Below are 5,204 nucleotides of genomic sequence, written 5' to 3' on the forward strand. Positions count from 1 at the left end.
TCCCGGGATCACAACCTGAGCCGAAGGCAGGTGCTCAACCACTGAGCCACCCAGGTGTCCTGACCATTTCCTAAATTATGAACTCCTAGAAGGTAGAGACATCTTTCCAGGACTTCACAGTGCCTACTAGTGCCTTATAGATAGTGATTATAAACGGGTTACAGGTTAAATTGAACAGAGAAGTTGGACAAATTATTACGTCAAGCTTTTTTGTTCTTTTTTTTCTTCTCATTGAACTTTTGTTTTAATGGGTCTCAAAATTCTGTGACAGATTTTTGGTTGTTTCCATTAAAAAGTTTTTAAAAGCTAATAACTTAAGATTGACACACACACACTCACACACACACACACACACACAAAACAAATGGTCCACAAAACATTCTCCTTTCCTTGTGAAGTTTTTACAACTGGTTATCATTAACCAGTCTTTTACTATTAAACTTAAATGGTCAATTGACAAACAGCTCTGAGACCGTTCTTTCACCACTGATTAAAACTGGGATGGGGCAGCCCCCGTGGCTCAGCGGTTTAGTGCTGCCTTCAGCCCAGGACGTGATCCTAGAGACCCGGAATCAAGTCCCACGTCAGGCTCCCTGCATGGAGCCTGCTTCTCCCTCTGCCTGTCTCTCTCTCTCTCTCTCTCTCTCTCTCTCTCTCTCTCTGTCTCAAATAAATTTAAAAAATAAATAAAATGTGGATTATCTGTTTTAAAAAAAAGACTGGGGTGACAGGTATTGGGGCTAATGCTCAGTTAGCCTTCTGAGTTTTCTGGGCAGACTTGGTGACCTTGCCAGCTCCCGCTGCCTTCTCGTCCACTGCTTTGCTGACACCCACAGCAACTGTCTGTCTCATGTTATGAACAGCAAAATGGCCCAGAGGAGGATAGTCAGAGAAGCTCTCAACACACATAGGCTTGCCAGGAACCACATCAACAATGGCGGCATCACCAGATTTCAAGAACTTGGGACCATCTTCCAGCTTTTTTCCAGAACGACAATCTATCTTCACGACGATCTATCTTCTCCTTCAGCTCAGCAAACTTGCAAGCAATGTGAGCTGTGTGACAATCCAGCACAGGTGCATATCCAGCACTGATTCAGCCTGGATGATTCAGGATGATCACCTGAGCCATGAAGCCAGCTGCTTCCATTGGTGGGTCATTTTTGCTGTCACCAAACCATGACGAACATCTTTGACAGATATGTTCTTTCTTTTTAAGATTTTATTTATTTATTCATGAGAGACAGAGAGAGAGAGGCAGAGACACAGGCAGAGGGAGAAGCAGGCTCCATGCAGGGAGCCCGATGCGGGACTCGATCCCGGGTCTCCAGGATCACGCCTTGGGCAGAAGGCAGGCACTAAATCACTGAGCCACCCAGGGATCCCAACAGATATGTTCTTGACATTGAAGCCCACATTGTCCCCAGGAAGATCCTCACTCAAAGCTTCATGGTGTATTTCAACAGACTTTCCTTCAGTTGTAACATTGACTGTAGCAAAGGTGACCACCATGCCAGGCTTAAGAACACCAGTCTCCACTCGTCCACAGGGACAGTACCAATACCACCAATTTTGTAGACGTCCTGGAGAGGCCGATGCAAGGGCTTATCAGTTGGACGAGTTGGTGGCAGAATGCAATCCAGAGCTTCAAGCAGTGTGTTCCACTGACATTCCCATCTTTACAGGGGACTTTTCATCCCTTGAACCAAGGCATGTTAGCACTTGGCTCCAGCATGTTGTCACTATTCTAATCAGAAATTGGCACAAATGCTACTGTCTCAGGGTTGTAGCCAATTTTCTTAACGTAGGTGCTAACTTCCTTAACGATTTCCTTGTATCTTTTCTGGCTGCAGGGTGGCTCAGTGGAATCCATTTTGTTAACACCAACAATTAGTTGTTTTACACCCAGTGTGCAAGCCAGAAGGGCATGCTCACGGGTCTGCCCATTCTTGGAGATACCTGCTTCAAATTCACCACCAACAGCAGCAACAATCAGGACAGCAGAGTCAGCCTGAGATGTGCCTGTAATCATGTTTTCGATAAAGTCTCTGTGTCCTGGGGCATCAGTGATGGTCACATAATACTTGCTGGTCTCGAATTTCCACAGGGAGATATCAATGGTGATACCACATTCATGCGCAGCTTTCAGTTTATCCAAGACCCAGGCATATTTGAAGGAGCCCTTTCCCATCTCAGCATTATCCTTCTCAAATTTTTCAATAGTTCTTTTATGGATCCCACCACATTTGTAGATCAGATGACCAGTAGGGGTAAACTTACTTGAATCTACATGTCCAATGATGACAATGTTGATGTGTTTTCCTTTTGCATTTTGGTTTATGTTTAGTGATGGTTTTCATGACACCTGTGTTCTAGCGGCAAACTCATTGCGGGGGGTGGGGGAGGAGTCAGGCTTTTTTGTTTTTTAAGATTTTATTTATTTATTCATGAGAGACACAGAGAGAGAGGCAGGGACACAGGCAAAAGGAGAAGCAGGCTCCCTGCAGGAAGCCCGATGTGGGACTCGATCCCTGGACTTTGGGATCACAACCTGAGCTGAAGGCAGATGCTCAACACTGAGCCACGCAAGTGTCCCTGCATGGTTGCTTTTATAAAGTTAACAGCACCCACCCAAGTGACAGACATACCACAGAAGCCCTGTTGTCCCTTCTAGTCACAATCCCCAAAGTGTAATCACAATCTAGATTTATGACACCACAGATTAGTTTTGCTGTTTTTGACTTTTACAATGTTTTGTTTTTTTGACCTATAGAATCTTTCAATACATTCTCTTTTGCACCCTGGTTTCTTTCACTACAGTTTGTGAGATTAATCCATATCCTTGCATGTCACCGTAGTACATTTGCTCTCCTTGCTGTATACTATTTCATTGAGTGAATATACTACCATGTATTTACCCATTCTTCTCTCAATGGACATTTGGATTATTTCCAGTTTTGGAGCTAATATGAATACTGCTGAGATCAACATTCTCGTACTTATTTTTTGGTGATCATATAAATGCATTTCTGTAGAAATACCTTGGAATGGAATCATTGGGTCATACGGTAGACCTGTATTCTAATAAACATTGCTAAGTTTAAATATATATATATTTTTATAAATATATATATATATATATACATACGGTAGACCTGTATTCTAATAAACATTGCTAAGTTTAAATATATATATATTATATATATTTATATATATATATTTATTTATATATATATTTTTAAATATATATATATTATATATATTTATATATATATATTTATTTATATATATATTTTTATATATATATATATATTGCTAAATAGTTTCCCCAAGTGATTGCACCACTTTAACAACGTATACCCTCATTAACAGTGTAGGAGCGTTCTGGATGCCTCATATCTCCTCCCATGTTTGGCATTCCTTCTTTCGGTTTTTGTTTTTTTTTTTAGATATTTTATTTATTTATTCATGAGAGACACAGAGAGGGAGGCAGAGACACAGACAGAGGGAGAAGCAGGCTCCATGCAGGGAGCCCGACGTGGGACTTGACCCCAGTACCCCGAGATCACCATTCCAGCCAAAGGCAGCGGCTCAACCACTGAGCCACCCAGGTGCCCCCGCGAACCTTCTTTCTTTCCTTTTTCCTCCTCCTTCATTTTAACCATGCTGGTGGGCATACAGTTGAACCTCCTGTACTTATTTTTTAAGGATTTTATTTATTTATTCATGAGAGACACACAGAGAGAGGCAGAGACATAGGCGGGGAAGCAGGCTCCTTGTGGGGAGCCCTATGGCGGGGGGCGGGGGGACTGGATCCCAGGACCCCGGGATCAGGGCCTGGGGCCAAAGGCAGACCCTCAACCCCTGAGCTACCCAGGTGTCCCGGTCCTGTAGTTTTAATTTGGAGTTCCCTGATGACCAACCAATTCAACTGCATACCTTTCCATGTGTTTATTCTTCACGGGGCAATGTCTTTTTAGAAGTTCAGTGTAGATCTTAAACAAAACAAAACAAAAAACCCACCTGTCCCTGTTGCCTCACCTCTTTACTAAAGACCAAGCCATCATGCATGACGGAGCTCCAATTAATTCCAAGAGAGGTGGGATCCCTGGGTGGCGCAGCGGTTTGGCGCCTGGCTTTGGCCCAGGGCGCGATCCTGGAGACCCGGGATGGAATCCCACATCGGGCTCCCGGTGCATGGAGCCTGCTTCTCCCTCTGCCTGTGTCTCTGCCTCTCTCTCTTTCTCTCTCTGTGACTATAATAAATAAGTAAATAAGTAAATAAATAAGTAAATAAATAAATAAATAAAAATTCCAAGAGAGGTTCGAGGGAGAAGAATCTCTCCAAAACACTTTTGCGTCCTCCCCTCCCCTGGAGAGCACCAGCATGGCAGCAAGGGGCGACTGCCCGGGTGGCTCAGCGGTTTAGCGCCACCTTCAGCCCAGGGCGGATCCTGGAGTCCTGGGATCGAGTCCCGCGTCGGGCTCCCTGCGTGGAGCCTGCTTCTCCCTCTGCCTCTGCCTCTGTCTCCCCCCTCCCTCTCTGTCTCTAATAAATAAATGAAAAAGAAAGAAACTCGGAAGAGACGTTTCTGGGAAGTGGAAAGAAAGACAGTTGAGCTTTTCATCATGAAACAGCTCTAGCGGGCGAAGGAACTACCAGGAATTTCCCCTCCGCGCCCCGGCGGCCGGCTCAGCTCCCGCCCCGCGAGGTTATCTGGGGGCACCAGCTCGGGGGGCGAGGGGGCGAGGGGGCAGCCAGGGGGCCGGGTATCTCTTAAAGCAGAAATGCCAACACCCTCCTAACGGCAACTGTAAGGGTGGTGGGGCCCAGCACTGTTTCCTCGTAAAGGGCTCCCAGCGGCCTCGGCCCGCAGACGCCGCGTGCGTCGTGCGGCGGCCGCCGGGGCTGGTCATTCCGCGCGAAGGTGAGAAGTGGGGCGGGGGCCGCGGGGGCCGCGGGGGCCGCGGGGCCGGGCCTAGCGAGCGGGACCCCGGCGTCGCCCGGGGTGGGAGCGCGCGTCTTCCTTTCGGAGGCGGCCGGATCAACGGTTTGGCCTCGCTACCACATCAACGGACCCGTCCAAAAAAGAATCCTTGGCCTGTCGCCGCAGCGGAGGGTCCTAACGGCCGCTCGGCGAGCCCGGCGGAAGCGCGGTGGCGCGGCGGCCTGGGATCAGCGGAAAAGCCTGGGGGGCCCCGGA

The 5,204-nt window shown here is 47.0% G+C and overlaps 1 pseudogene; it reads right to left on the reverse strand.

Annotated features, from left to right (window-relative positions):
* Nucleotides 1–747: 747 nt before the first annotated feature.
* LOC129503375 (elongation factor 1-alpha 1-like) lies at nucleotides 748–3,409 on the reverse strand (annotated as a pseudogene).
* Nucleotides 3,410–5,204: the final 1,795 nt, after the last annotated feature.

The sequence above is a fragment of the Nyctereutes procyonoides genome, unplaced genomic scaffold (genome assembly GCF_905146905.1).
Source record: "Nyctereutes procyonoides isolate TBG_1078 unplaced genomic scaffold, NYPRO_anot_genome, whole genome shotgun sequence".
NCBI classification, from domain to species: domain Eukaryota; kingdom Metazoa; phylum Chordata; class Mammalia; order Carnivora; family Canidae; genus Nyctereutes; species Nyctereutes procyonoides.